The following is an 11,675-nucleotide window of genomic DNA, read 5'->3' as shown; positions in this document are numbered from 1 at the left end:
ACGCTGACCTTAATATGTTTTTCTTTTAGCTACCCCTCTTGTGCCAGTACTTTATACTAATTGGGGAAGCTATAAGTTAGGACTGTCCGTAGCCCAAACAGACGAGTTTTGGACATTGGTCATAATAGGCGAAATTGGTGAAAATTGCAGATCTTCAAGCTGTAGGCTTTTATTGACAAAGATTGGTTTAGGGGGGGAAAAGGAGGGGACCAAGTATAGACACTGGTCAGCTGAAGTATATACTGTAGTAGGTGGTTGACTGTAATACCCCTCACATCCTCTGTATCTTCAACCCGATCGCCAGAGGAAACGTTCTCATTGAACGTTTTTCAACGTTTCTCAAAATCCGTGCATAGACTACTGGAAAACCACAAATTCCGTGCATAGCCGCCTCGCATCTCCCCCATTGTGACTAAACCATTTCGGAGGCGCGCAGTCTCAAGGGAATTGTCGCCGTGTGAAGGACCACCGAGCGAGCTAAAGCGAGCGAGTTGCCGTCCTGAACATTGCGACATTCCCTTGAGCCTACTCAGCGCCGTTTGAGTTGCGTACCGATAGGCACAGAATCGTAAATTTTGTTGTGGGGACTGCTCTACTTCCGGGTTTTTCCGGGTTGCGACTGGTTACGCCCACCGTGGGACTCCCCGTACATATGCACGGAATTTGGGGGTTTCTAGGCGACTATGCACGGAATGACATGCACAAATCCGTGCAATGTATACAAATTCTCTGGCGATCAGGCTGGGTGGACGATCTCTTCAGAATAAGAGTACCCTCTAAAAATAAAAATAAAATAGAAAAACGGTTAATTTGCACATTAAAACTACAAATTAAGCATTTAAACAAAGCTATACAACACATATTATGTTTCTGTGTAACAAAAACGTTTTTTTAAACATTAATAATTTATCTAAATGGATAAATGGTCAGAAAAGGTCAGAAAAGTGCCGTTCTCAGACAAAAGTGGACACTGGACAGGCGCCGGCGGACACTGCCGACACTTCTGACATACGCACGCGTGCGGGGACACCTCCCCTACAACGCCACACTCTCGGATAAGCCCGAGAGGTGTAAAAAAAAGTGTGGCGGACTGTCCAGTGAGGTCAGAGGTCAGAAAAGTGCCGTTTTCAGACAAAAATGGACACTGGACAGGCGCCGGCGGACACTGCCGACACTTCTGATACACGCACACGTGCGGGGACACCTCCCCTACAACGCCACACTCTCGGATAAGCCCGAGAGGTGTAAAAAAAAGTGTGGCGGACCGTCCAGTGAGGTCAGAGGTCAGAAAAGTGCCGTTCTCAGACAAAAGTGGACACTGGACAGGCGCCGGCGGACACTGCCGACACTTCTGACACACGCACGCGTGCAGGGACACCTCCCCTACAACGCCACACTCTCCGCTAAGCGGGAGAGGTGTAAAAAAAAGTGTGGCGGACCGTCAAGTGAGGTCAGAGGTCAGAAAAGTGCCGTTCTCAGACAAAAGTGGACACTGGACAGGCGCCGGCGGACACTGCCGACGCTTCTGATACACGCACGCGTGCGGGGACACCTCCCCTACAACGCCACACTCTCCGCTAAGCGGGAGAGGTGTAAAAAAATGTGTGGCGGACCGTCCACTGAGGTCAGAGGTCAGAAAAGTGCCGTTCTCAGACAAAAGTGGACACTGGACAGGCACCGGCCGACACTGCCGACACTTCTGACATACGCACGCGTGCGGGGACACCTCCCCTACAACGCCACACTCTCGGATAAGCCCGAGAGGTGTAAAAAAAAGTGTGGCGGACTGTCCAGTGAGGTCAGAGGTCAGAAAAGTGCCGTTTCCAGACAAAAATGGACACTGAACAGGCGCCGGCGGACACTGCCGACACTTCTGACATACGCACGTGTGCGGGGACACCTCCCCTACAACGCCACACTCTCCGCTAAGCGGGAGAGGTGTAAAAAAAAGTGTGGCGGACCATCCAGTGAGGTCAGAGGTCAGAAAAGTGCCGTTTTCACACAAAAGTGGACACTGGACAGGTGCCGGCGGACACTGCCGACACTTCTGACATACGCACACGTGCGGGGACACCTCCCCTACAACGCCACACTCTCGGATAAGCCCGATAGGTGTAAAAAAAAGTGTGGCGGACTGTCCAGTGAGGTTAGCGGAGAGTGTGGCGTTGTAGGGGAGGTGATTTTGGCCTCCACACTTCGTGATTTTTCTTTCGTTTCGGTTTCGTTTCGGTAGAGACCCAATGGTGAAAAAATAAATTTACTAAGTCCAGAGCTCGATGAATGATAGGGACCAAAAAAAGTGTCACTACAAAGTACTACCAATCAACTCTAAATTGCCTGAAACGTACTCCTAACAGGTTTTCGGGGGGACGATTCTGGCCTCCACACTTAGTGATTTTTTTGGATTTAACTTTCGTTTCGGTTTCGTTTCGGTAGTGACCCAATGGTGAAAAAATAAATGTACTAAGTCCAGAGCTCGATGAATGTTAGGGACCAAAAAAAGTGTCACTACAAAGTACTACCAATCAACTCTAAATTGCCTGAAACGTACTCCTAACAGGTTTTCGGGGGGACGATTCTGGCCTCCACACTTAGTGATTTTTTCGGATTTAACTTTCGTTTCGGTTTCGTTTCGGTAGTGACCCAATGGTGAAAAAATAAATTTACTAAGTCCAGAGCTCGATGAATGTTAGGGACCAAAAAAAGTGTCACTACAAAGTACTACCAATCAACTCTAAATTGCCTGAATCGTACTCCTAACAGGTTTTCGGGGGGGGGCGATTTTGGCCTCCACACTTAGTGATTTTTTCGGATTTGCCTTTCGTTTCGGTTTCGTTTCGGTACTGACCCAATGGTGAAAAAATAAATTTACTAAGTCCAGAGCTCGATGAATGTTAGGGACCAAAAAAAGTGTCACTACAAAGTACTACCAATCAACTCTAAATTGCCTGAAACGTACTCCTAACAGGTTTTCGGGGGGACGATTCTGGCCTCCACACTTAGTGATTTTTTCGGATTTAACTTTCGTTTCGGTTTCGTTTCGGTAGTGACCCAATGGTGAAAAAATAAATTTACTAAGTCCAGAGCTCGATGAATGTTAGGGACCAAAAAAAGTGTCACTACAAAGTACTACCAATCAACTCTAAATTGCCTGAATCGTACTCCTAACAGGTTTTCGGGGGGGCGATTTTGGCCTCCACACTTAGTGATTTTTTCGGATTTGCCTTTCGTTTCGGTTTCGTTTCGGTACTGACCCAATGGTGAAAAAATAAATTTACTAAGTCCAGAGCTCGATGAATGTTAGGGACCAAAAAAAGTGTCACTACAAAGTACTACCAATCAACTCTAAATTGCCTGAAACGTACTCCTAACAGGTTTTCGGGGGGGCGATTTTGGCCTCCACACTTAGTGATTTTTTCGGATTTAACTTTCATTTCGGTTTCGTTTCGGTAGTGACCCAATGGTGAAAAAATAAATTTACTAAGTCCAGAGCTCGATGAATGTTAGGGACCAAAAAAAGTGTCACTACAAAGTACTACCAATCAACTCTAAATTGCCTGAATCGTACTCCTAACAGGTTTTCGGGGGGACGATTTTGGCCTCCACACTTAGTGATTTTTTCGATTTGCCTTTCGTTTCGGTTTCGTTTCGGTACTGACCCAATGGTGAAAAAATAAATTTACTAAGTCCAGAGCTCGATGAATGTTAGGGACCAAAAAAAGTGTCACTACAAAGTACTACCAATCAACTCTAAATTGCCTGAATCGTACTCCTAACAGGTTTTCGGGGGGGCGATTTTGGCCTCCACACTTAGTGATTTTTTCGGATTTAACTTTCATTTCGGTTTCGTTTCGGTAGTGACCCAATGGTGAAAAAATAAATGTACTAAGTCCAGAGCTCGATGAATGTTAGGGACCAAAAAAAGTGTCACTACAAAGTACTACCAATCAACTCTAAATTGCCTGAAACGTACTCCTAACAGGTTTTCGGTGGGACGATTTTGGCCTCCACACTTAGTGATTTTTTCGGATTTAACTTTCGTTTCGGTTTCGTTTCGGTAGTGACACAATGGTGAAAAAATAAATGTACTAAGTCCAGAGCTCGATGAATGTTAGGGACCAAAAAAAGTGTCACTACAAAGTACTATCAATCAACTCTAAATTGCCTGAAACGTACTCCTAAAAGGTTTTCGGGGGGACGATTTTGGCCTCCACACTTAGTGATTTTTTCGGATTTAACTTTCGTTTCGGTTTCGTTTCGGTAGTGACCCAATGGTGAAAAAATAAATTTACTAAGTCTAGAGCTCGATGAAAGTGGGAGGCATACGTAAGTCCGACATCCCATTTCTCCGACTATGTGGCATCCGCGTGCGGTTAGGGTTAGGGTTCGGGTTAGGTATAGGGTTAGTATAGTAAACGTCGGAGGCATGCGCTGACGGAGGAATGGTCTGTCGGACTAACGTATTGCACCCGATGAAAGTTAGGGACCAAAAAAAGTCACTACAAATTACTACCAATCAACTCTAAATTGCCTGAAACGTACTCCTAACAGGTTTTCGGGGGGACGATTCTGGCCTCCACACTTAGTGATTTTTTCGGATTTAACTTTCGTTTCGGTTTCGTTTCGGTAGTGACCCAATGGTGAAAAAATAAATTTACTAAGTCCAGAGCTCGATGAATGTTAGGGACCAAAAAAAGTGTCACTACAAAGTACTACCAATCAACTCTAAATTGCCTGAATCGTACTCCTAACAGGTTTTCGGGGGGACGATTTTGGCCTCCACACTTAGTGATTTTTTCGGATTTGCCTTTCGTTTCGGTTTCGTTTCGGTAGTGACACAATGGTGAAAAAATAAATGTACTAAGTCCAGAGCTCGATGAATGTTAGGGACCAAAAAAAGTGTCACTACAAAGTACTATCAATCAACTCTAAATTGCCTGAAACGTACTCCTAAAAGGTTTTCGGGGGGACGATTTTGGCCTCCACACTTAGTGATTTTTTCGGATTTAACTTTCGTTTCGGTTTCGTTTCGGTAGTGACCCAATGGTGAAAAAATAAATTTACTAAGTCTAGAGCTCGATGAAAGTGGGAGGCATACGTAAGTCCGACATCCCATTTCTCCGACTATGTGGCATCCGCGTGCGGTTAGTGTTAGGGTTCGGGTTAGGTATAGGGTTAGTATAGTAAACGTCGGAGGCATGCGCTGACGGAGGAATGGTCTGTCGGACTAACGTATTGCACCCGATGAAAGTTAGGGACCAAAAAAAGTCACTACAAAGTACTACCAATCAACTCTAAATTGCCTGAAACGTACTCCTAACAGGTTTTTGGGGGGACGATTTTGGCCTCCACACTTAGTGATTTTTTCGGATTTAACTTTCGTTTCGGTAGTGACAAACTTTCGTTTCGGTAGTGACACAATGGTGAAGAAATAAATTTACTAAGTCCAGAGCTCGATGAATGTTAGGGACCAAAAAAAGTCACTACAAAGTACTACCAATCAACTCTAAATTGCCTGAAACGTACTCCTAACAGGTTTTTGGGGGGACGATTTTGGCCTCCACGCTTAGTGATTTTTTCGGATTTAACTTTCGTTTCGGTAGTGACAAACTTTCGATCAACTAGTGAAAAACTTTCGAGCTCTGGACTTAGTAAATTTATTTTTTCACCAAGAACCTTGACCAGCTGCCCAACTATACTGACAAACCAGCAAGACCAGCCTGACCAGTTTGTCCAGCCTGGTAAACCAGCTAAAACCAGAAACCATCATGCGCTGTTTTTTTGCTGTTTTTTCAGCAGGGTTATTCAAGTTCATTTTTCATTTAAAAAAAAAAACTCATTATGAAAGCATACCTTTATGGGTATCATGAAGTGATATATTTTATGTATATATGTATGTGTTTATCAGATGGCTCAATTTCTGAAGATATTCAAGGCACCGGCCCAATTGTAACAAATGTCCTGCTTTATCATAGAAAAAGTGAACATATCACCTCAAATTTTGGCACATATCACCTGGGCTGGAAGGAGTTTTGTAATGATGTCGAGCTACAATTTCAGATTTTGACCACTAGATGTCAGTGTAAGCTAAATCATACTAAACTGCCCGATCTGCCCAACTCCATTATGCTGTGTATTTACTGTTTTTTTCACGTGGGATTTTGGAATTCCTTCCTGTTTTCTCCAAAACTACCATCAGAACCTAAAAAGTCCTCAGTTTTTAATGTTTTGTCTTGGTAGACTAGCTTCTGCTGCACCTGCATGGCTCTCTTTCCTGCTGCTGTTATCGGCCAGGGTAATCACTCAGCACATTTCATAACAGGGCCCTTATCACGTGGCCCCAGGGAACAGACACACACACACACACACACACACACACACACACACACACACACACACACACACACACACACACACACACACACACACTGTGTGTGACACACATATATGCATGCTCTCGCACACACACACAAGGGGGTTGGATCTCTGCAACACAACACTGCATTTTGTGTGTGTGTGTGTGTGTGTGTGTGTGTGTGTGTGTGTGTGTGTGTGTGTGTGTGTGTGTGTGTGTGTGTGTGTGTGTGTGCGCTCGCGCGCCAGAACAGAAGAGGATAGAGTTACAGTGTGAGAGGAAGAGAAAGAGACTGTATCCATGGTGAGATCAACCGTTCCCCTCATACAATGCATCACCACACAGAGCACACAGACAGCTTGTGTAGCACTAGCCCACGGTCACTAGCTCAGGGTCACTAGCTCAGGGCCCAACTCAGGACCATTAGTTCAGGGTCTCTAGCCCAGGGTCACAAGCCCAGGGTCACTAGCTCAGGGCCCAACTCAGGGCCACTAGTTCAGGGTCACTAGCCCAGGGTCACTAGCTCAGGGTCCCTAGTTCAGGGCGGATACAAGAAGAGTGGGCACTAGGTAAGAGTGGGCACCTTGATGTAAAATTGGATATTTTGTCCAAAATGTAAATATATATATATATATTTGAAAAATGGTCTTAAGTAATGTAAAGTATACATGATGTGAACATGCGGGGTACATCATTATCAGCCTTAATGTTATCCTTCAACGACTTGTTTATGCCCCAAAATGACTGGGAAGTGGATACACAGGTTTTGTAGCAATTGTAGAAATATTAGACCTTAATTGTCGAATGTTTAAGCATGTTCTAATCATGTAGCCTATACTTTACTTAAAACATTTTCCAAACATTAAAAAAAAACAAAAAACATGGAAAAAAAGCTGCCCACTATTCCTTAGTGCCCACTCTACCTGGTTCCAGGTGTGGTATATACTCAAGAAATCCTCAAGTATGCAAAAGTACAAATTACAAGTGAATTTTCAGAAATTGACAAAAAATGTACTCAAGTAAATGTACTTTGTTACTATCCACCACTGCTCAGGGCCACACTAGCTCAGTGTCATTAGCCCAGAGCCAGAGGCCTGCAGGCCTGTATTTGACCTCCATTTGAAAAGACTTTGTGCCAGTGACCCACATAAGAAAAAATATATAATATAAGAGAATATTTGTGTTGTAAATGTTTTAAAAAATATTCCAAATCTTTCACAATGTTTCAAGATTCTTTGAAATTATTTTTGAATAGCCGAAAAATAAAAGAGGGCTTAACGTTTAAAATACAGGACCATGAAGGACACCTGTGAAACTTCATGTCAGATATGAGCTTGTTGTCTTTTAACGGAATTAGCAGTATTCTGCTCAAGGAAAAATAGAATATGAAGTCAATCAGTGCTTCTCAATGTGTGGTCTGGGGACCCCCAGGGGTCCTTGATGAAGTTCCAGGGGGTCCCCAGTAAAATGAGTTAATACAGCATGAAAATCAGTTTAAACAGTTTAGCCCTAAAATATACATGGGCTATTTGAAAATTGCCCATGTACAAGCTATAAGCTACTTGTAGATCTGCAAAAAAGAAATACAACACACACAAATCTTGTATGGGGTTCCCTGTCACAAAATATTTTAAGATGGGCCAAACACATAGATTTTGGGTCCAAAACGTTTGAGAAGCACTGAAGTAAATGAAGGACAGGGGAGCAGATGAAAGAGAGAGGAGAGGACACTGCCAGAGCAACACGTTCTTCAAAGGAATCAACAATCTCCCAGTGGACCAATAGCATTTACCCTCCCTAATGACTTCATAGCCCCTCCCCCACATCGTTCAATCACCCTACCAGTGTGTGTGTATGTGTGTGTGTGTGTGTGTGTGTGTGTGTGTGTGTGTGTGTGTGTGTGTGTGTGTGTGTGTGTGTGTGTGTGTGTGTGTGTGTGTGTGTGTGTGTGTGTGTGTTCGTGCGTGCGTGCGTGTGTGCATGCGTGGGTGTGTGCGTGCGTGCGTGCGTGTGTGCGTGCGTGTGCGAGCTGAGAGGCACTATGGCAGGAGTCTCCATTGTGTTAGTCAGTGATGCAGATGATCTAAAGATCTGTGGTGGTTGGGCTGTCACACCCCACACCCCTTTCCTACCTCTGTGTGTGTGCGTGTGCACGTGCGTGTGATAATCTCTCGTTCCCCATCTCTCCTCTCTATTTTATTTGCCCTTCTTACTTCTGATCTCTCGCTCTCTCTCATTGGCCTAGCAGTGTTTGGTGGTGAGATGGGGGAGGGGTGAATAGCGTGAGAGAGAGTGAGAGAAGGAGGGTGGAAGGATAGAGAGAGCGGGGGAGGAGTGTAGGTCATTAGTCAGCAGGGTGAAAAGGAGAACAGCAGGAGAACACACACATACACAATATATACTAACACACACACACACACACACACACACACACACACACACACACACACACACACACACACACACACAGTCCCTATAAAGATGCAGGGACTGGCAGGGACACACTGAAGGGACATGCTACAGCACCTGTGTGCACGTGCGCGTACTGTACACACACTACTCCATATCATGTTTGCGATGATTGTCCCCGCTTCCCCATAATGACAGTGAGAGGATGTCCCTGTGAGAATACCCTGTCACTCACACACACGCACGGACGCACTCACGCACATACTCACGCACGCACGCACGCACGCACGCACGCACGCACGCACACACACACACACACACACACACACACACACACACACACACACACACACACACACACACACACACACACACACACACACACACACACACACACACACACACACACAATACATCAATACATCAATACATCAAATGCATAGAAATAGTAATCTAATAATAAAGTAATACATAAGTAAACCAATAATCTAATAATAACTAATACATACGTAAACCAAGAACCTATCATAAGCCTACATTGAAACTATACACACTATAGGATGCCAGGTCAACAATGACCTGGCATCTGTCTACATAACATGCTATCTAAGTTACATTTTAGCCTTTTAGCCTAGTTGTGTGGTGTTTTCGCGTTTCGAGCTTGTGGATCTGCCACTTTTGATGCTTTTGTGTGACGCTGTAGTTTGATCAAGTAGGGCGTTAATTTATGAAAAAACACAAAAATGTTAAGCTCACAATACAGTATAGCTGTACAATAAGCTCACCAGGCCTCTCTGTTCACACTGGCAGCTACAAAGATACAGGCTACCATTCTTTTTCAGGGTTAGGGTTAGGACACAGCGACATGAAGATTCAAAGATACATCTAACGTTTGTGCTGCTACAAAAGCTACAAATAAGTTGAGCTGGTTTCAACTTACAAAGATACAAAGCTACAAATATGCTGTGTAACTTTGTATCTTTTGTATCTGCCAGTGTGAACGCAGCATGCAGAATCCTCAGTGAGAGACAGGTCCACACACACCTACACACCCCATGCACATAAGGATGATAATAATATGTGACAATTATGTGACATTATGTGCTTGTTTCACTATATGTATTCAGGCCTTTACAGACGGGAAGCGGACAAGCGGTGGACGCAGGCGTTACCGCTCGGATCAGTGGGGATCGCGCGGCTCGCGCCGCAATCATTGTTGTTTTGTCCTCCTGCGCGATGCTGGGAAAACCAAAGCTCACCACAATCCAGCTCTTGCCACCCGCGTGCGTGTGCACAAACGAGCACGAGTGCGCCCGCCTGCCTCACCGCCCCTCAACTTCTCTGCGCGTCCCAAATAATCGCCCACCTCTCATTGACAATGAATTACATAGGCGCGTCGGCCGCTACCCGTCTGAAATGACCTTTAGGCATCAATGGATAATTTCAATTGAGAATAAGATAATATCAATGGGGATAACAGAACAGTGGCGTTCCCAGAAATTACATCTAGGGCAGGCGAGATTTTTTTCTCTACCTATGCCTTGCCTCTATGGTGGGTACGCCACTGTAACAGAAGGTGTGTGTGATCACGTGGTGGTCGTTATCTTAGCTGCATGGTTTACCTGCTTTGGGAAATCTCTTTCTCCTTCCACTATGTTGTTCACTCAACTCTCCATCACAGCTTAAAGCTCTCAGGAGAACCTCTTCCCCTGTCGTCAGCCTCCAGCACAGGAGGTAATTATGCCTGATAGGAATTAGATATAGAGTGAAACAAGTTCCAAATAAGGAATTTGAACCAGGGACTTTGTTTATAAATGTAAACCCTGACATGTCTCTCATGCCATAGAAGCGCAGTCAGATAATACTTGTGACAATTAAATACTTAGCCTGACAGTATTTATATGAAAAACTATTAAATATGTTCCAAAATCTGATATTGGAAAAAAGAAGATACAAGTTGTTGAACCCAGGGCCTTGTGTTTATGTAACACTGATGTATCTCTTGCACCACAGACACATAGAAGGGATCTGTGACAACTATAATCATAAGATAACACATCACTTTTTGAATTTAGTTTTCTTTTAAATTCCTCATAAATTCCTTGTAGACCAGTGGTTCTCAACCTTTTCTGGTTCAGGGCAAATCTCAAAAGTGTTCACAGCTCACCCATCTGAAAGTACAGATATTAAAACAAAAAGTAACAGTTCTAAAGTAAATGTAATTCGTTACTGTCCACCACTGCCCATCATGTGTAACGGTAGCTCACTAACAGCCAGTAGAATCACAGCATCGATGCATTCAAGTAGTAAACATGTAAGTAACCAAAATAGTGATCGACCGATTATGTTTTTTCAGCGGCTGATGCTAATAAGCGAATGCGATATAGAGCCGATTATGTTTATTTTACATCGAATAATTTACAACATATTAATAGTAATGCGACACAAACTTGCTGTACTTAAATTAACATTAATTTAAGACTGCTGCTATTGTCCACACTGTACAGTATTCTCTGATTAACCCAATATGTGAGTTCTGCACTGTCTGCAATGCACTTACACACACACGGACACACCGACGGACAGGAGTCTCCGGCCCTCGGCCGTCCGGCCTGGCGGAGACAATTAGTCATAATTTGTGTGTGTCTGTGTCTGTGCACGCACACTGAGGAGGCACTGCCTGGAAGACCTTCAGAAAGGAGAAGAGGTATGATGCAGCAACTACAGTCTACATCATGATGCTAGATTGTCATTGACCCTAAATGATATGGGAAATAGGTTGACCAGTTAATTAGCAACAAAATTAGATACTTGTAGTGACTCCTACAGAGCCCCGGAGTACAGGGCCCTGATTGCTGTGCATTACTAGAACCACTACAGCAAACTGTACTGTAGATATCTCCAGGAATTT

This window comes from Gymnoscopelus microlampas (genome assembly GCF_963454915.1).
Source record: "Gymnoscopelus microlampas genome assembly, chromosome: 5".
Lineage (NCBI taxonomy): Eukaryota > Metazoa > Chordata > Actinopteri > Myctophiformes > Myctophidae > Gymnoscopelus > Gymnoscopelus microlampas.
This window is presented reverse-complemented; position numbering follows the sequence as displayed.